Here is a 22,207-nt window from a genome sequence, read left to right on the forward strand (position 1 = left end):
GCTATTTTGTGATTGCATCACGTGAACACTTCTAACACGATATCACTTAAGACGAGTTAGTCTTGGTACAGTCTGCACTTAGATATCATTGCGGAACCAGGGTGTTGGAAGTGTGTGTGTTCAGGGCTCCCTCCTCCCCCACTTCCCCCACTTCCCCCAGACACACACACACACACACACACACACACACACACACACACACACACACACACACACACACACACACACACACACACACACACACACACATCAATGGCATTAAAAAGGGAACCCCTGTCTTTTCACGTTCACGTGTAAATGTTTCTAAGGATACTGAGTGGCATGTAGAAGTGATACACGTTTCTATTACTACGAACTTTTTTATTATGATTCATACAACGTTTCGGAGTACATCTTACTTCTTTATCAGGTGAATGATTTACCTGATGAAATGGTAAGGAGATACTCCGAAACGTCGTGTGAATCATTCAGCTGATGGGGGTAAGGAGATACTCCGAAACGTCGTGTGAATCATTCAGCTGATGGGGGTAAGGAGATACTCCGAAACGTTGTATTCCTTATAAGTTGATATCCATAGCAACCGTCTTCCTCAGATGGATGATATCCGATGGTATTCCCCATTTTGGCCACTGTTGTATGTTCCCGTGTTTTTCGGGTAATCTTTGACTCGCCTTTGCGCGTGTTTGTGAGGAGTGTTACAGATAGAGCCGCTTACGCGCACCAGTCTCATGATATATACCGAACAGCAAAATAAACGCAAGTTTCGAAAAAATGAAATCTCATTAAAAAGAGTTCAAGTTTAGGTTTCCTACTTCAAAAGTTGGTTTCATTTCTTTTGCAATGGGATTGAATTTTTGTCGATTTATTTTAAGAAGAGTTCGGAATGCAGGGCTTTCGGATTAAAGATAGTCAGGTTATCGAGTTTCATTCTTCTTTAAATGATGCCGATGCGATGTAATTCCTAATTAAATTTATGGAGGAAGTTTTAAGGTAAAGAGGTGAAAGGTGTACGTAACCAGGTTGTCAGTATCACTATTACTTTGTGGAATTATGTACATGGGTTTGCATGGCACTGATACAGAATGAACCATGACTGCGATGTGACACATTCACAAACTCACTCTTTATGAGAAGACAATCATGTTAAGTCGTATTACAATCAGCCCTAGTTTGATAACCGGGGTTGTGTCTGTAACTCCGCTGACATATTATGTGGGTTACTTGGCCAAAAAAATCCGACACCACTAGCTACACTATACAAAGAGAACGCGCACACAAATAGAATCTGTGTAAGAAGCGATTGTGTTGTGATGTTCGTAATCACGGTAATAAAGAAAAGTTATAAAAGTCGGTATAAAAGGTTGGACTTTGTGATCAACGGAACACTGTTGAGTTTTGAGTCATCTTACCTTTGATATTCGAGTTCATGATTTGCGGAGTTTTGTTGTGACTGGAGTACCTCATACAGACTATCCTTTCATCTCGACTTGGTGCACAAGCGCTATCAGATAACACGATCAATATTCAAGCACAACACACTACAAAATAAGTTTGCAAAATGTTAATTACTCCTGCGAAATTTAACCTGTGCTTTTACATGAAAATGATCACTGGGTTATTCGACGTCATTATGTGAAATACAATTAAAAAGTCAGTGGCTATATATGTGACATGTGAAAATATGTTGTACTTTGGTCTGTACTGGGCAGGGGGAGGGGTGTGTCGGGGTGTGGGTGGGTGTTAGGGTTGGGGGGTTGGGCATCCCAGTGGTTAAAGGGTTTGCTCGTCATCTCAGGTTCGATTCCCCACATGGGTACAATGTGTGAAACCCCCTTTTCTGTCCCACGCCGTGATATTGCTGGAACATAGCAATAGCAATGCAATAGTTGGTCGCAATAGGCTATCGCTATATATAGTAATAGTAGAAGTCGCCCGAATATTAAGACGTGCATTTCCTTAAAGCTGAATAAGTTGTTTATACCGCGGGCTCGTTGGCAGTTCTTGTGTGGTAGAGCTGTTATCTTCCCAGATAATTAATGCATAATTTTCAGATGCAGGGAACGTGTCTCTCTATTTATAAACTGACAGGGATAGAGGACGTGATGTGGGTCTTGTCTGTTTAAGGGAATACACCGGAACGCCCCGAGATGTTATTTTCAGGTAACGTGAATGCCCAAAATATGCAAATTGCCTATTATTTTAAAGCTTATTTTGTACATGTAGAGAGGTTGGTCTAGGTTATCGGGAGGTGATTATCCCAACACTGTATGCTGTCCAGGCGAAATATCTGGGTGCTAGGTAGCTAATTGTCCTAACAATGTATGTTGTCGAGACAGATCGTAGTATCTGGGTACCCAGTAGCAAATTTTCCTAACACTGTATGCTGTCCCGTCAGATCGAAGTATCTGGGTACCCAGTAGCAAATTTTCCTAACACTGTATGCTGTCCCGTCAGATCGAAGTATCTGGGTACCCAGTAGCAAATTATCCTAACGCTGTATGCTGTCCAGACAGATCGAAGTATCTGGGTGTCAGGTAGCTAATTATCCTAACACTGCATGCTGTCCCGTCAGATCGAAGTTACTGGGTACCCGGTAGCTAATTATCCTAACACTGTACGTTGTCGAGACAGATCTAAATATCTGAGTGCTAGGTAGCTAATTGTCCTAACACTGCATGTTGTCCCTTCAGATGGAAGTATCTGGGTACTCAGTAGCAAATTATCCTAACACTGTATGTTGTCGAGACAGGTCGGAGTATCTAGGTACCCGGAAGTTGATGGTAAGAATCGCTGGAATAAGGAAAGGCTGGTTACAGTGATGAAGAGTGTGAGCGACCGGTTCAGCGCTTTGTGTACCCAGTAGATGTTTCCAAGACACCTTGCGTATGTTCAAGAATGTCGCCTTCTGATTGACTAAGCGCTATTCTATTATTTTCAATGTACCCCGCTTACAAGCGATGCGTTATTTTCAATGTACACCGCTGGGAATTCCGAACTCTTCTGGTGTTTCATGGTAGTGCGCGAATAACATTGAATCACGCATGAAGCACGGAAATCACCGATATTTTGAGATTGAAAATCGATGGAAGGGAGATAACTCTAAATCTCTTTACCTTGTGCCGTTTGCAAAATGGCGATTCGCCTAGCATTCAACAGAAGTGCTCCAAACAGTTTAAAATTCAAATTCAGGAGTTCGGTAAGATAAATACGTTGTTCACTGGTCCCCCGGGGTTTATGGTACCCGCGCTTTACGGGCATGAGGAACATAAACAAACCTCGAGGGTACATGAGCCCATGCCCCCCTCGTGACCAGTGGACAACTTATATTGTATACCTTTCGGGTGCTTTCAACACAGTGGCCGTTTTCAGTGAAGACTACAGATGTGGTCAAAACGTACACAGTGTTCAAGACGAACAGGGTGTCAGACACACAGGATGTAAAGAAACACTGGACCGTGAAGATCCAAACGAGAATTGATCTTCAGTACTAGCCATGCTTTTCGTAAGAGGTGACTAATGGGATCGGGTAGTCAGGCTCGGTGACTCGGTTTACACATGCCATTGTATCACAATTCCGTAGATCGATGCTCAAGCTGTTGTTCACTGGATTGTCTGGTCCCTACTCGATTATGAACAAACGGCCGCCGTATAGCTGGAGTGTTACAGAATGCGGTGTTCAAACTAAACTCTGACACTTGCTTATGTACTTTTGACACAACGGGCGATATACAGACAATAGGACAACAACAGCACATATTGTTTACTTGTCAAAACTGTATGTTATCCTGACATGCTTCCTGTTTTAGTGTGATTTTACTCACTGACTTGGTTGACACATGTCGACGTATCCCGAACACCCAAAGTGTTGATAACAGGTGAGTGAGTGAGTTTAGTTTTACGCCGCACTCACCAAATTACAGCTACGTAGCGGAGGTCTGTAAACAATCGACTCTGACCACCTGATCCCGTTAGTCGTCTCTTACAAGCATGGGTTAATGAAGATCAGTTCTAAGCGGATCTTCACGGGTCTCGTGTGGCTGGAATAATGCGGAGTGTCTCGTTAAACAACAAACAAACACGTCATGTACAGATCGATGTCCATACTGTCCATCACTGACTTGTGTGGTCCAGATTCGAGTGTTGCGACTACTTAAACCCCATTTACACTCTAAAATAATGGATGTTTTATGCCTTACTTGCAGCTTGAGGTGAAACGAAAAAAAAAAGAAAAACATGTATCGATACTAGCGTCTGGCCTTGAACTGACCCATGCCACTAAACAGAAAATGTTAGCAAACATGCTGAACGATTTATTGCAAGCCTTATGCTATTTCCGTGTTGAAGGTTTCATTCAATAGTTTCTGTGACTCGTCAGGTGTTAATAAAACAACTCTGCAGATCAAATGTCGGATTAATCATTTCGTAATGCGTCACCTTGTCTGAACCCGATTGCTGAAGGAATGAATTAATTCTACGTTAATGTAATGTGATTTAAGCATCGGTGGGACAGTGTAGTGGTTAGACAATTTCCCCTTCTCCGTTCGAACCCCGTAATGTGAAGACCATTAAAGGATTTCTTCCTTGATGGGCGATAGGGTAGTGTAGGAGTTGCTCTTTCCCGGTTCGATTCCCGTTGTTTGAAGGCCATTACTGGCCTATTTAACGTGAAAAGGTGATTGGGTGTTTCGTGTTCATGGATAGTGTTTAGAGCAATTTATCTTTCTAGGTTCATCACTGATATTCTTCCTGTGAGATAATGTGATTAGCTTAAATGGGGTTTAATGCCCCTGATATATGAAGATTCGCTACTATGACGACGTGCATGCGTGTGTATGTGGGCTGCTTGTATCAGTCCAGACTTCAGCTGGTTTTACAGAGCCAGCTCACCGAAATACCATGTCGCAGTTAAGCATGAATGCCCAACTCAGACACATTATACTGACTCCGAGCCGACTAGTCCTTCTTTCACTCATTAATACCGAGCACCAGACAAGGACCAACAAGTACCAACAGGTACCACATTTGGTATTTGGGGGAATCGAACCCGCGACTTCCAACACTATGGAGGCAGTATGCCGTGATAGGGCGTTGGGGTAGTGTAGTGGTTAGTGCGATGGCCTTTTCTCGGTTTGATTCCCGTCGTGGCAAGACCGTTACTGCTTCTTAATGTCTTTTTCCCTGTTCGATTCCCGTCGAGTGAAGACCATCATTGGTTGTCCTCACGCTACAGGATGATGGGATAGAATAGTGGTTAAAGTGATGACTCTTTACCTGTTCGATTCCACACATCATGATCATCCAATGATCATTACTGGATGTAAACTTCATTAAAACGCAACAATAAAAACAAAACAATAAATTTTAACAAACAACAATCTAACAACTTCCACACCCACAACACAGCGCCAGACATATACATAAGAAAATACCGTAACCTGATAACGCAATTGGACTTCGCTAACTTTCTCGTATCTCACTGTGGTCGACTAAAGTCGCCCGGGTCAAACGAAACAAACACATTTTGCATTATAAGGAACTTAATTATTTCTCAAATGGCGGCGCCATAGAAAACGAACAGAAGGGAAGAATTCGGACAATGCCAGACTTGAAATCCAAGGAAACATTAGACGGTTCATTCTGACCTCGCCTCTACAACTCGCGTATCAGTGTTGAGCAACGAGGTTCAGGTAGACCTGTTAAGCCGGATGATGTATGTGTGTTGTGGATTAGCCATGCGTTTATACAGACATTATAAACAACAACCTAAGTATCACATTTGACAGAATTCTTTCAATTAATGTAGGGACGAACAACGGGGTAATCCGATTTCAAACATTAAGATATCAAATTAACCGTATTATTCTTCCTTAACTGTGTCCTTTGCGCGATCCTGAGGGTGTTTTGGGAGGTGTGTGGACCTCCAAAAGGAGAGAAAACAACAGAGATACTTTGTATATTTATGCTATTAAATGGAAACGTGAAATGAGAAAACGTTAGTTTGTAAAAGCAACGACACAGTTCGGTTCCATTTTCGTCGTGGAACCGTTTTTCCCATGGTAGTATAGTGGTGAAAGCGATCGTTCTTGTCTGGTTCGATTCTCTTCGGGTGAAGCCCATTTCTGTTATTTTCCTCTGCAATTGGGCGGTGGGGGTAGCGTAGTGGTCAAAGCGATCGTTCTTTCCTAGTTTCATACCCCTTGTGTGAATACCATTTCTGGTTTTTCCCCTGTAATAAGGTTCCGTGGTTCAAGCGATGGCTCTTTCCCTTTTCGATTGCTAAGAGCGGCGTAAAACCATGTTCATTCGCTTACTGCAGGATATAAATGATCAGGTCTCCTCATGGATACAACGCTAGGCACTCAGATATGACCCACTGTATTCCACTGTATTCGGAACACAGTCCGTATCCTTATTAAGTCATTTCATATGGCGTAATTTTCATGCACATAGATTTGGCTCAAACAGTTCTACCATTTCTGATATAAAGCGTTCACGTAAAAGACGGAAGGTCCGGTTTAGAATCGCAAACCGACACATGAGTCCCATTAACCTATTCAGACAATGACCTACTTTTTAGACTATCCGAATTTTCTCGTGTGAAAGTAACAATAGACATCACAAATAACCCTGGTTACACTAAATTCCAAGACTTTGTTTCGTAAGAAAGTGGTATTTACAAATAAATTCTAAATTTAGACTTTAATAACGCCGTATTTCTATGTTTTACGGCGAGGTGTGGGCAACATGACCTTAACTAAGACGTCACAGACGGCCACTGTTTGGTGAGTTCACAAAATGATTCACAATGTATCTCACTCACTGGTAACACCTGTTATGTGTTATTTACGCTTATTCAGTGTGGTTCTGTAACACACAGTGACACTGATATAATATCAATTCCGTGCCAGACCGCCAAACATTTCTAGCAGCAGAACCTCGTTTTGAGATTTCCACGATTCCCAGTGTTTCGTTTGTCAGAGCTCGCTGTACGACAGAGCTCGCTGTACGACAGAGCTCGCTGTACGACAGAGCATATACAGTACGACGTGTTTGCAAGGATGAGAAGGATCGTAGTGTTGAAATACACAAGTGCTCAGATGTATCAAATCATACTGACTAATATCCATATACCCAGTTAAATGAATTAGTCTAAAACTTCTGGACTGGTTATTGCATTAGGACGGAACCCAGTTAACAGGACTATTGTGTAATCAATGTTTTCACTTCTCTTCAGTAACCCATGCTTTTCGTAAGAGAGTCTAACGGGATTGGGTGGTCAGGCTTGCTGACTTGATTGACACAAACGTCATCGTACCTCAAAGGCGTAGATCGATGTTTATGTTGTTGATCTTTGGACTGTATTGTTCGACCGCCGCCATGTAGCTGGAATATTACTTGCTGCGGCGCAAAACTAAACTCACTCATACACCTAATTTTCCATAACACACAGAATATGGTCTTTGAACATTTCAGTTCACCTTGCTATCCACAAATGCGAATAGTATACTCAACATATATTTCTCTTCTTTTGTCATAGATTCATGTCAGATATTATTTAATGATAACTTCCACAGGAAACTGAAACCGGTTCGCCTGAATATGCAACCGGTTTACTGGCTGAGCTCACGCCTGTCTGATATATGTACCACGGAGCCAGTTCATTAATACAAAAACTGATCCAATGTCAAACCAGTTAACCAAGTATCATCGTTTCTCAAAACACGAACCCCAAACCAGTTCAATGTCCAACCAGTTAACCAAGTTTAAAATAACTCATAACACGAACCCCAAACCAGTTCAATGTCCAACCAGTTAACCAAGTTTAAAATAACTCATAACACGAACCCCAAACCAGTTCAATGTCCAACCAGTTAACCAAGTTTAAAATAACTCATAACACGAACCCCAAACCAGTTCAATGTCCAACCAGTTAACCAAGTTTAAAATAACTCATAACACGAACCCCAAACCAGTTCAATGTCCAACCAGTTAACCAAGTTTAAAATAACTCATAACACGAACCCCAAACCAGTTCAATGTCCAACCAGTTAACCAAGTTTAAAATAACTCATAACACGAACCCCAAACCAGTTCAATGTCCAACCAGTTAACCAAGTTTAAAATAACTCATAACACGAACCCAAAACCATTTCTCTGTTTACGCAACCCAAACTAGCCTGGTTGAATTGAATTTTACCTCTTACCTCCGTTTTTTTGCGGCACCGGCATTTCTGTCACAGATGTGTGTCATATAATATTAAATGGCTTCATCAAGCGATAAAATGACGTCATCAAACAAGCGATGATATCATTTAGGATTTGGAGATACATTCCTGAAATTATCATTTGGTCGACAGCAATACACTTTTGAATACAAGAGATAATAAGTTCCTCACAGACTTTAAAATATGGAACTTACTCATTCGTGACCACTCGCCTCTTTCCGTGACCTGCAAGAATGACACGAGTAGTTACGAATGGGAATATACTATTTTCAACACAGGTTCATGTTGAAAGGCTTGTCCTTTGCTCATTACTGATGGCCGATCTCATGTTGAACATCACAGAAACACTGAAAATGCACAAAGGAGCATCTTGAAGCAAGCCCCGTTCGGCAAGTGTTCAGTGAGGGCGTGCGGGAACCTTCCACATGGAGTACCTCTAAACTTGACCTTGTGACATAAGACAGTATCTGAATGGACAACTGCATCCAAAGTAGGTTGTTGTACCACATTTCTATAACCATCCCCCGACCACAAGGCCAGCTTTCATGGACAGCAATGTTAGGCCACATCTTGCAGGTACTGTTGGTGATTTCTTAAGTCAAGAGGCGGCAGTAACCAGGAGTCCAGATCTCAACCCCATAGAAACTGCTTGAACATTGTTGGCCACACAAATTCTCCAGTACATAGTCTTGATGTACTTCCACAAGCTAAACCCAAGCGTCAAATTCAGCATCTGACTCTGCCAATGAGGAGGATGGACAGTGATGTTATTGTAGTTGGCGAAGATATTGTCATTGTGCTCCATTGTTGATGTTATGTAATTTGCTGAGGATTGTATGCCAGAATCTTGAAAACGACAACCGTTTCTAATGTCACACGACTACAGTTACCAGCGCCATAACGTGTTATTTGTTCTGCCAGCTTTCATCTCCGTTTGGTTTTAGATAAATTATTTTAATTATTCCTTCGGGGTCAGTTTATCCAAGAAGCTAAGTTCCGTTGCAACAGTTAATCAAAAGAAAGAATAACCTATAGCCCCGACAACATCTCATACCTAAACGCATTCAACACGGGTGATTGAAGATGGATAATTTTAAAAAGAATAACCAGGGCCCTTGATCGAAAGAAAACTATTTGAATCATACCAAAATATTCATACTTTACGCGAACAATATGTACTGATTTTGTATGCTATCGTTCGTATCTCCCATGCCCTCCAACATCGGACTAACACTGTTTGTCCTCCTCAACGTCACACAGATAATCAAAGCCTGTCCAGACCAGATAACACGACCTTAGTTATCGACAAACTGGCTATAGGTCGACTTATGGAATAACGGTAACTTCTTCTATAGATCTATTGAGAAATATCTTGTATATATCTATGTATTCTACAAACACTGAAACCTCGGCAGTGCATACGCCGCTTAAACGCAGATTCGATGCCATTCACACTGGAACGTTCAGTCATGAAGGGACCATATTTAATAACCGTGATACATAACGGCCGTATCAGCGATAGAGAACGTTATCTGTCTCACAGTCTCTGGCCAACTATATTTACCCTGAAGGGCGACAGGGTAGCCTGGTGGTAAAAGCGTTCGCTCGTTGCACCGAGAACCCGGCTTCATTTCCCCACATGGGTACAATGTGTGAAGCTCATTTCTAGTGTCTGTCTCATTGATATTGCTTGAATATTGCTAACAGTGGCGTAAAACTCACTCACTACATTCCGCCCAGACGTTTCTGTCCAATCGAGATTACACCAGATCTCACTAGGACTTCAGTGTAAGAGGAATTATTTGATGCCATCAATATCATATATATTCAGAGACCGAGCATTAGTGTAAAGAGAACTCTACCGACCACAATATTATTTCCCCTATGAATACTCCAAATATCTCGGAAATGTAATGGACGTTGATGGTTAGATCTGTTCAAAGGTTGTCCATTTAGGCCTGGTGCCATCAATGGGACAACAAACGATCGCTATTTCACATTGATTCATTACCGTTATTTTCGATATCTGTAATTCAACTAATGACATCGTCGCGATCGTGCAATAAACGTTCAACAGAGACATTTTATGAACATACATGCTAGAGTGAGTGAGTGAGCAAGTTTCATTTTACGCTACGTCTAGCAACAGTCCAGCTGTATCAAGACACCAGAAATTTGCTTCACACATTGTATCCATGTGTGGGAATCGAACATGGATCTTCGGCATGATGAACGGCTGCTTTAGCCACTAGGCTACATCACCTAACACCTGTGGTAATGTGTGACATTACACACGTTGCAAAATAACACTTTAAACATCATGCATGTGACAAAGACAACACACATGTGCGAGGCAATAGAAATCTTACAAGTAACACTTGTGGCATTACCGGGACATCAGACATCAAAAGAGTGAGTGAGTTTAGTTTTACGCCGTTTTTAGCGATATTTCAGTAATATCACGGCGGGCACACCAGAAATGGATCTACAGACTGTACCCATGTGGTGAATCGAACTCGGGTCTTCGGCGCGACGAGCGAACGCATCAACCACTAGGCTACTTCACCGCCCCTGACTTCACAGGAAAAGCAACTGCGTCAAGGGTGGGGAATCTGACGTCATACAAGTAACGCTTACGTTATGCCTGGCACATAAGACATTACTGAAGTCAAGTTAAGTAGCACTGGAACAACAGACGTCGTGCAAATAGCATGTCACGTTCCACGTCGCCCGTGTGACACAACGCGTAACGTATACGTTAAGTCCGTTACACCCACGCAGGGTCGCACGTCTCCTGTACAGATTTCTCCTGGCTGTTTATCCCAGCACATCCTTCCAGCAGAGAATGCTCGTGGTTTACATCCGGGCATCTGACCTGGATGTAATTACATAATTAAGATGAAGCCGATGTTTATCTTTCAATTTCCGAAATGAGACTAGGTAACGGACCAAGTCGGCAGCCACCCCCTACGTCGACCTTCAACGATGCTGTTCTACGTCACGTTAACGTTGAAAGAACTACCTGGACTATCTTCGACACACGCCCAATTGTTTACATGGCATCACGAACAGATGGGGCTCTGCGAGAACAGCGGTCAACAGTTACTGCCAGGAACGTTCTCAGTGCTTCTTGCATAATCAGTGGAAATGAGGGCAGTTAAAAAGAAATTAAATGTCGCTTGGGAAATAAATTAAGCTGTAATTGGAAGCTTACACACAACGTGCATTTCGGCCTGCGATTCAGCCTACAAGATTTATGGCTGTCCTTGACAGTATGTAGAACTTAGTCTGCATTCGGTTTGTCTGTGGTACACGGTTGCGTTTGTCTGCAGGTGCTCTATCTATGGTTTTGACCTTTAGTCTTCAAACGGGTTCGATTCAGTTCCATGTTTAGATCATAACCGTCATACATGGGTCTATAACACACTGTGGTCTTTAGATCACATACGATTACGTGACACAGTGTACTTCTTAGTCTGCAGACAAGTCCGTGGCGCAATGTTCTCTTTGGTCTGCAGACGAAACCGAAAGACAATGTGGACTTTAGTTTGAAGGAGACTCTTAAAATATGCTCTTTAGTCTGAACACCAGTTTTGACAAGTGTGATCAGTAGTCTGCAAGCTAGACTGTAACACTATATAGTCTTCAGACGTGTTGGAAACGTCATGCATGTTAGTCTGCCGATTTTACGATACATTCATTAGCTTGCCGATAGATTTGCTACATAATACCCTTTTCGTCTGCAGACCCTGTCACATCAGGAAAACGGACCTACTCTATCAGAATGTTATATACAGCGGGCTGTCGATCTTAAATGTCACAACAGGATGCGCTTCGCAAAGTTTCGGATCTCACTGTCGATCCAGTCATCATCCCTACTATGGCTTTGGGCCGCTTTTAGCAATATTCCAACAATATCACGGCGGGGTCACCAGAAATGAGCTTTGCACAGTGTAGCCATGTGGGGAATCGAACCAGGGTCTTCGGCCTAACGGGCGAACGCTTTAACCACTCGGCTACCCTACCGCCCCACATATATGTCCTGATACCGGTTTCACTGAAGTCGCTAATACTGCCTCACATGGGTATTTTCCCCTCAATAAGCTCATCATAAGTGACATCCTGTCCAAAGCCACTCATCTACTCTGCCCACAAAACAATGGGCCAGTGAAGATGTGGGTGAGAGTCGATCTTCAATACCCCATGCTTGTCTTAAGAGGCGACTAACGGGATCGGGTGACCAGGCTCGCTGACTCTGCTTACACATGCCATTGTATCACAGTTGCGAAGATCGATGCTAAAGTTGTTGATCACTGGGTTGTCTGTCCCAGACTCGATTATTTACAGACCGCCATGCATCTAGTGCGGCGTCAAACAACGCACAAACACTCACCTACACACAACGGTAAAGTACATAGCGACATGAAGTTGAACGTGAAGCCAAGAATATTCCAAAGATGCGCCGACCTTACATATCACAGTTGCCTTCCAGAGCCGTTTGAATTTCTCTACGTAGAAGACTGCCGGTGTTTAATTGTCTCTGTGGGAAGGTTCTGACAACTATTTTGACTAATATTACGGCCTCTTGATAAAGAACAGTTGGTGTAAATCAGTTGTATTTTATAGAGAGTTCGTCCTGGAGAACGTCGGGGATGGAAATGCTATTGGCACAGGACTAGATGCAGACCCGCAGGTGAACAGCTGGCGTTAATTGGATTAAATTCACAATAACTGTAAAACTATTTGAGCAGAGGCGACCCACTTGGATTTGGTTCTTGTGGATTTAGATTTACAGTAGTGTAACCTTGTTATACTGTGATCTGTTGGTTATGTTTTCGCATGTTGAATGTCAAAGGTGACACGTGTAACACAATAAGTATTTTCCATTTTTAAAAGGTCTCTTTCACTGAATTCAAACAGGCATAAGTCTCAAGGTCACGGTGATTACTTTAAAGTGAGTGAGTGAGTGGGTGGGTGGGTTAGCAAGGGAGTGAGCGGGTGAGTGGGTGGATGAGCAAGGGAGCGATTTAGCAAGGTGGGTGAGTGTGTGAAGAGATGCCTCAGAAGGTATGAAATTAAGAAACATCTTTCATATTGCTCAGCTAATCTTTCATGATGTAATATGAAAGAACCCAGTGTCCTTAACATGATGCATTACGGTAATATGGAAGAAACGACTGGTCCTTTACTTCTTTTGGACAGTATATCTTAGTAAGATCCTAGTGTTCATGATCTGTTGTAACATAAATAGCTGTTTATTTCATGGCATTTTTCGCAATCCTTCCATAGCAGACGGCTCAATCCTTGGAAATATTTTGCAGAACAGGCAGTTTGTTAACATGTACCTACGGTGATTTCTACCCTTGGATATATTATATTACACTGACGCTCAGTAACAAACACACCCATCTAAACTGAACAGGATCCCTTGTGAAACCAGAGATTCAGAACCTAGAAATCTAGACTTACTTCATTTCTTTTTCTGAATCTCTCATTTCACTCCAGCTTCATTTAATTTTAAACACAAATAACTGGTTCCATCACAGATTTATCATATCGCGTCAGTCTAGAACCTCGGTTTTTCGGACTGCACGTGCAGTCGCATGAAGATGGGCCTGCTTCCGTTTGTGGAATCAGGCGTCTTATGATCGATCGTGGAAAAAGTTGTGGAACAGCACCTGTGCACATTCATATGTGACTCAGCACACCCAGGTGAGATGATCTCATGAAGCTAGTCAGGCGCTGTTCTATCAGCCGTTTGTTACCTGGGATGTAAAACAGCACAACATTACATAAGGGTTTCTTAACCAATCGTTTTCGTGATCGATATCCCCCACCCCCCTCAAAAAAAAAAAAAAAAAAAAAAAAAAAGCAACAACAACAAAAACAACAAAAAACAACAACAAAACAACAACAAAAAACAAAACAAAACAAAACAAAACAAACAAACCGTCTGATTTCAGATCATGTTGGTTACAGTGGTCTCAGTACATGTTATCTGTTTATGCACCTATCCCAAATTAAAGTTGTTTAATGATCTGTCGTTCTCATTTGAACACAAACAACCTAGAAGATAATAAAAAAATAAAATACGGTGAATCCTCGACACTTTTGCAATATTATACTACACGAGCTGTTTCATTTTCAACACTTGGTACCATGCCCTCGTAATGGCACAAGTGTTCGGCTAATTGTTTGATCGGCATTCTAGAGTGAGTGAGTGAGTTTAGTTTTACGCCGCACTCAGCAACATTCCAGCTTTATGGCCGTGATCTGTAAATAATTGAGTCTGGATCAGACAATCCAGTGACCAATAACATGAGCATCGATCTTCGCACCCGATCCCGTTAGTCGCCTCTTACGACAAGCATAGTCGCCTTTTATGGCAAGCATGGGTTGCTGATGGCCTATTCTACCCCGGGTAGACCTTCACGGGTTCGGCATTCTAGAAGTTGGTGTCTATAATGAAACACATGCAACGTTATGGATAACAACTAGTCTGCACAGAGCGACGTTTCAATGCAGATTCTGACTCTATTATCAAGCCGAGATATAAAGCAACAAACATGAAGCTATCATCAATAAAGTTGTCTGTTTCGTTATCCACCATAAAGCACAACGGCATTATGGCACATCTTAAGCGGAACTCCCATCACAGGCCAGAAGCATACCTACTAAGATTCAAGCCATGCAAGACCATATGCGGGCCGAAAATTTGAAACAAGCCATCTTAATGGACTTTCTGGACTAAAACCAGATCGCACTCGCGTCTCGGAGATGGTGTGTTCAACGCCAGAGACAAAACATTTTAACGTTGTGATTTCAAGCCGCGCACTCCAGAGGGAACAGCGCAACGCGCGGCTAGAGATAACAAATGATATCGCTCGCTCCTAGACTCATTAGTCGGGTGAAAGGGCACATCAAGATAGAAGCCATGGCATAACAAACAGTTCTATTCCACGTTAGAAGCTTAGATTGAGGGGGCGGGGGGCCGGAGAGTTAAAATGTCTACATACCACTGGGCTATCATGTCTTTGAAACAGATAACAAACATTTATCGAATATCTCCGGGAGACACCGATTTGTGTGATGAACGTATTCACCTTATTGAGGCCTCTCCTTCACGCTGCCTATTTAGCTCTGACTGATGAGCTGGTGCTGTTGGTGTGACGGAGATTTGTGTTTATGGCTTTGGCGAGATGTATATTTTGGGGTTAACGCATGCCTTTTATCATATCTTGGGTATAAATGAAATTCTTGGATCATATTCATGAAGGTAATTTCAGATCTTTAGCTCCATTTCGGTCTCGAATTGTTCATAAAAAATATTCCTATATGATTTTGAATTGAGCGAATGAGATGAATGAGATGCTAGGATTGTGTTTCGGTTACACAAAACTAATTACCTTACCTCACACATAAATATCACTCTCTGATTGGCTGCGCGCTCTTCTATTCTTTACAATGTACCCCGTTCTGCAGTAGCAGCTCAATCGGTACTTCCTGGTAGTTACTATTTTTTACCACCAATAACTTTAAATGACGCATGATGAACGGAAATTACCGATATTTTGCAAATGGAAATCGATAGAAGGGAGATAACACTAAAAGTATTGTTCTGGTGTCGTCCGCAAAAACTCTAGCGATGGCTACGTTAACATTTGACTCTCTTTCCAATAAAAAGATTTTGACAAAACGTCCAAATGTAGTCCCTGTCAATATTAAGAAAGGGAATTACATCGCGACGACTTTACTAAGACAAAAAAAACAAAACAAAAACAAAACAAAAAACAAAACAAAAAACAACAACAAAAAACAAAACAAAAAAACAAAACAAAACAGCAACATTCGAATCATTTGATTCACATTGGTTAGTCGAAGTGTACGATTGAATCCCATGTTCAAACAGTTCAAAATTGACATGAGGTGTTCAGTTAAAATATACGTTGTTCACTGGTCCCTCGGGGCCCATTGGCTGAGGTAACTTCGATGTTTGTTTATGTTCCCCTCGCCCTTCCATATTAACGTTATATGTATGCACAGCATGGCCTTGCCGCCGCAATCAAAACACGAACTTTGGCTAGTTTAAGAAATTTATATTCCGAGTGAAAGATTTTGAACACACCAAACCCAGTATCACCTGCTTAAAAATATCTTTGCACACGTTTAGCATAAGTAATTTTGAAAAAAAAGTAAAGATATCACTAAAAGGTGAAAAATATGGCCAGTTTGTAGCACTGGATGAATGTAGCATAATCTGTAATAACATCTCTTTTATTATGAGGGTTAGTGAGTCTCACAGTCCCCAAACCACCTTATTTTCCCTACTGCCATGCAAGCCCTCTCTACAATGCTAAAACCTGGAATGAATCAAATCTAGATTTCCTCTGGTTCTGAAACTCTGGCTTCCCCCCTGGGATTCCTTTTCATACATGGGTTTGCTTGTTACTCTCTCTCTCTCTCTCTCCCTCCCCCTCTCTCTCTCACACACACACTCACTCACACACATACACACACACTCTCTCTCTCACACACACACTCACTCACACACATACACACACACACACACACACTCTCTCTCTCTCTCTCTCACACACAAACAGAGAGACTAAGCGTTAGTCCATATCAAGGTGGATGGACATTGGTTTCAAATCGTAAAAGAACAAGATGTTATCGCTGCGTGTAATTCAGTACTTTTTATGGGTGCATGTTAACTTTACGCGTTCGTTTGTCGAAGATCCGGGTTTAAATGTATTCATTCATACCATTCATAGTGTAAATATAAGCCACAAGACGATCTCCATAATCCGAAGAAATATATACTCAGAAAACAGTCCATTTTACGACACCCAGTACATAAAAAAGATGAACATTTGACTTAATACGAAATAGTCATGTTGCCATAGTATGTTGCACAGCAAAAGAAACGCAACTCTCCTGTTGTGTCAAGTTTTTAAATAGGAGACATAAACATGAACGCTTACTTTTGTATGATGTGATATTTTCGAAACTTGCAGTTCTTTTTGCTTATCTCGAGAAAAGGTGGAGCATCCTGCCTTTCCCGTATCAAACACACGCCAGAGCGGGTCAAATATTCACCGTATCCTGACACATATCGTTAACCATGAAGAAACCTAGAACAATACAGAAAGTTCTGTCTGTCTGACGTTATAATGAACATTTATCATAAACGAAGGGTAAAATGTAGGTAATACAGGTAAATATATGTAATAAAGGTTGAACATGGTACTCATTATTTCATGACTGCCAGCGCACACGGTAACCCCGAGGAAAACTGCATCGTGTTGAACCCGGAAACTTAAGTTTCTAACTGGTCAGCGCGTTCTGCTGACGTAATTTCAAGGAAGCAAAAAATACAGTTACTGATCTGTGGTATGTTGTTTTGAAGTTCCTTATTTCGCCGTATATTCCAGATTCCGACACCAAATCGGCCTAGCAAACTCGTTTCTGTTATCCCCTTCTGTCGCACTTGACTTTGAAGTCGGCAAACATCAAAGGGAAGGAGCGGCAACTTCAAAGAGATATGTCTGACAACTGGTAAGGAGTTTTGTTCTGGAAGAAGTCTGTTTAAATGTTGAGTACCATATTTTGCCGAACTGTGGAAGGCATCCCCTTGCTTAGCAACCTCTGTGTATATCTGTACGGATATTCTAGGGCATAATCACTATGTTTCTTGGTACGAGGTGAACAAATTCTCGTATTTTTTGTCTAAATTTCGTTTTATCTTCAACACACACATGCCTTGGTGATGTTGTGGAGTCTTCCACGCAATGAACTTGTTAAAACAAACACTCTTGTCGGATTTCGGTCAAACGGTGCGGGGAAGGATCTCTGGGAAAGGTTCGTTTAACTGTAGGCCAATAGCATGATATACAATCATGTGTAGAACTATATATACATGCACGGGGCAATTGTTGATTTCGTGTCAAGACATAGAGTATATCAAACTTTGCAGAATAGTGAGCTCATCTTGTCATGACTGAACGTCACATCATAATAAGGTTAGGGTTGAGATAATAGATGTATGTGTACTTTGAGAATTCATGCTGAAAAAAAAACCTTTATGGATACAAACTTCTTTTTTTCGCGAGAGCGACGTTTAGGTACAGATTCGTGCACTGATGTCAAGCTATGCTTCGATACAGAAATAAAAAAGGCTGTGGTCTATAAAGTGTAATCAATACTGTACGCCCCAACTTCCATAATGGCATTCTAAGAGGTCATCCACCGTCTACACTTTGAGATACACATAGGCAGATTCTGTGACGGAGTGATATAAAGATGGACAAACTCATCGATGGATAGATGGATCGATGGATGAAGAAATTGATGGATTACAAAGAAAACCCCAATGGAATGGATGAACTGACTGACCAGCGGATGGATGAATTGACAGATAGCTTGACAGACCGACAGATGGACGCATGAATTGACCGATAGCTTGACAGATCGACAGACAGATGGATGTAATGATAGATAACTTGACGCACGGATGGATGAACTGACAGATAGCTTCGCAGGCAGACGGATGGATGAAGTGATAGATAACTTGACAGACCGACTGACGGATGGATGCATTGATAGATAACTTGACAATCCGACAGGCGGATGGAACAACTGATAAATCACTTGACAGACCGACAGACGGGTGGATGAGCTAGTAGATAACTCGACAGACAGGCAGGGGTTATTTACAGACTGCTTCTGGGACTGTAGCTGGAAAATTGCTGAGTGAAGCGTTAAACAATAAACAAACAAAGCAGAGTTATACAATGATTAGTATTGATATCATAATTTACCCAAACACTGTTAAAGGCACAGTTACCGAAGTTTTTTTGCAAAAGGCTCTCCTATAAAAATAACAAAGCACTTGATAAACAATAGCGGGCATACCACAGCCTAACACCCACTCACTTCATCGCGTCTAATGAGAACCAACACCGCGACGTCGTAATGAGAACCACGTTATTGCTGTGTCCTCAGTACATCCTAACCAGATCATTCACTACCACAAGGTATCAATACGTACACTATTATTACGTACAATTGGTAGTATTACGTACAATAGGCAGTGTTACGTTTACTGCGATTAGACATCCGTTTTGTCTACACCAGCGGAATGCATTCAATAACTGACTGTAGCTCACGAAGCATGGCTTAAATCGGCATCTTTCATCCTTAAGTCTTTCGAGCCACGTTAAATGTGTTTGGTGTTATAAAGAGAGTCAAATATGAAAACACTTTCCATTATAACATATTTGAAGTATTACCAGAGAGACGCGCGCCAAACCTCTCCCATACAAACATGTCATGCACTGGTTTAATACCTAACGTCTTGAAACACGGGTTTTTTCTCTCCGCAGCGCTAAAGGCTTTTCAACGACACTATTCACCAGAAAACCTATTATCTTCATCTGAGTAGATGGACTTCAAACGGTTCCGACTGGGGTTTCTTTGCTTGACGTACCAACGTGCTCCATGCTTGTACCTGATGCAAGGTTCCAGGTATCATTGGTGTAACGACCTTTTCAAACCCTAATTAAATTTTCAGTTATAATTTGAAAGCTTTGACTTTACTGAAAACACGTCCGCCGGGGTTGAATGCACTAGCGGGGTGTAAGCAAGAAAACTCAATTATTGTTAGTTGATTCCTGTTAACAGGTGGCGTGGAAATATGTACAAGTATTCTAAGTGTTCAGCTAATTAAGCGATATGTTCATCCAGGGAGGCTCACCTGATTGATGATGAAAGGGAATGCTGATGGAAGACAAGATGAATGAGTGCTAATGTGAAATTCCCTTGATCCTGTGAGAATGTTGGGGATGTATTGTGTGAATGTTGTATCGTGTAAATCCTGATGTATTGTGTGAATGTTGTATCGTGTAAATCCTGATGTATTGGGTGAATGTTGTATCGGGTAAATCCTGATGTATTGGGTGAATGTATGTGTATTGTGTGATTGTTCGGGATGTATTGTGTGAATGTTGCGTTGTGTGAATGTCGATGTATTGTTGGTGTGTTGTGTGAATGTCGATGTATTGTTGGTGTGTTGTGTGAATGTCGATGTATTGTTGGTGTGTTGTGTGAATGTCGATGTATTGTTGGTGTGTTGTGTGAATGTTGATGTATTGTAGGTGTGTTGTGTGAATGTTGATGTATTGTTGGTGTGTTGTGTGAATGTCGATGTATTGTTGGTGTGTTGTGTGAATGTTCATGTTTATGTTCATGTACTGTGTGAATTTTTATAAATGAAGCATTTAAGTCGCTTTCGTAAATCCTAACTGGGAATAGTGATGCCGTTCTTGAACCTGACAGACCAGGCAAACTGTCTCGCTTTCTACACAAGTGTTAAGGTCTTATTCCTCCTTCAAATATGCTTCAAACATATTCACAAAGGAAGTAGTTATAAAGGTTAAGTTTCTCATCATCCGGGTTCGTCACCAGATCCTTTATCGCAGTGGCATCTTGCAAACACGTGTATCATTGTCATGAAACATAATGTTATTATTTATTTGTTTAATGTACAAACGGCATGTAAGTAATTGGACACGTTCGAAGCAGTGGCGATCATAATCGCCATCAGGGTACACCTCGCTTGCCAAACCGGCCCGTTGCTGAAAGTGACCTTAGTACAGTTGTCAGTTGTGAGTGAGTGTGGCTTTACACCGCTTTTAACGATATTCAAGCAACACAAAGTTGGGGCCACCGGAACTGGGCTTCATATATTGTTCCCACGTCTTCAGGGGTATTCTTTGCCGAATCTCTACGGGGGCTGTTATTATGTCAAACACTATGTATACTGCTGACGCATTCCTCACATAGAGGCAAATCCAGTACATAGCGGAAATATTTACAACATTTAACTAGAAATTATTCTTTCTTATGTACTAAAAGCATCATTATTGTCCATTTTAGACCCACCTTCTGATATACATGTAAATGGATCTAACAGACTGATCTACCATCTGCAGATAATCGCAATCAAAACTGCGCACAGCAATCACAGAACCTGTTCCGGCAGCCATATTTCCATGATCCTGACTCACAGAAGATTGCTTGTCTGCCAATGTATACTTATTAGTTCTGGTTTTACGAGTGTCTGCGAAGTTAACTTCAAACACTTCATCTTAGACTTACGTCTCGGGAAAGATGAATTTAATGCATAAATGAGCTGATTTCAAAATCTTGGCATATCTTACGGTCGTAAATAGTTCCTCGTTTTTTCCCCAGGATGATAGTGCGTAATAAATCGTAAAACATAAATATCATGAAAGTAGACAAAACCTAAACGTGATATTGCTGTTGGGGTGGGAAAATGTCAGAACGGTTCAACTAATACAGATGACAGAGCTGTGTCATGTGCGAGTCAGTGACGAGTGTTTGGTTTTGACGTCGTTTATCAGAGCAATGGAACAATGAGGCACATGGTATGCGTGTATTAGTACTACGACTTCATCACTGGCCGAAGCAGTGTCAACTCAGTCTTGAAACACATTTGTTGAAACATAAGGCCATCGCTGTATTTAACTTACCCCTGAAGATCCGGATTAACATTGGTCTTGCTTGTCGCAAGAGACGATTATACGGATCGGGTTGTCAGGCTCGCTGACTTGGTCGACACATGTCATCGTAAACCAGTTTCGAAGATGGATGTTCATGCTATTGATCACTGGATTGTCTGGTCCTGACTGCATTATTTACAGACCGTCGCCAGAGAGCTGGAATTTTTAGAGCAGCTTTAAACAACAAACAAATACAAAATATCTTAACTCAACTCACACGTACAACCGACTATTCGCGTGTTCTAATGTGTCTTTGCAACATGTCGATATAACGTTAAAAGTATTTAAGCTTTCCTACGAATGAAAAAATCTAAATTCGTTTTTTTTCATTCAACAACAGCGTAATGAATTACATCGTTTTCATTTTGAGGCTGTGGAATTGAATTGTAGGAAATACCA

This window comes from Haliotis asinina, chromosome 11 (genome assembly GCF_037392515.1).
Source record: "Haliotis asinina isolate JCU_RB_2024 chromosome 11, JCU_Hal_asi_v2, whole genome shotgun sequence".
NCBI classification, from domain to species: Eukaryota; Metazoa; Mollusca; class Gastropoda; order Lepetellida; family Haliotidae; genus Haliotis; species Haliotis asinina.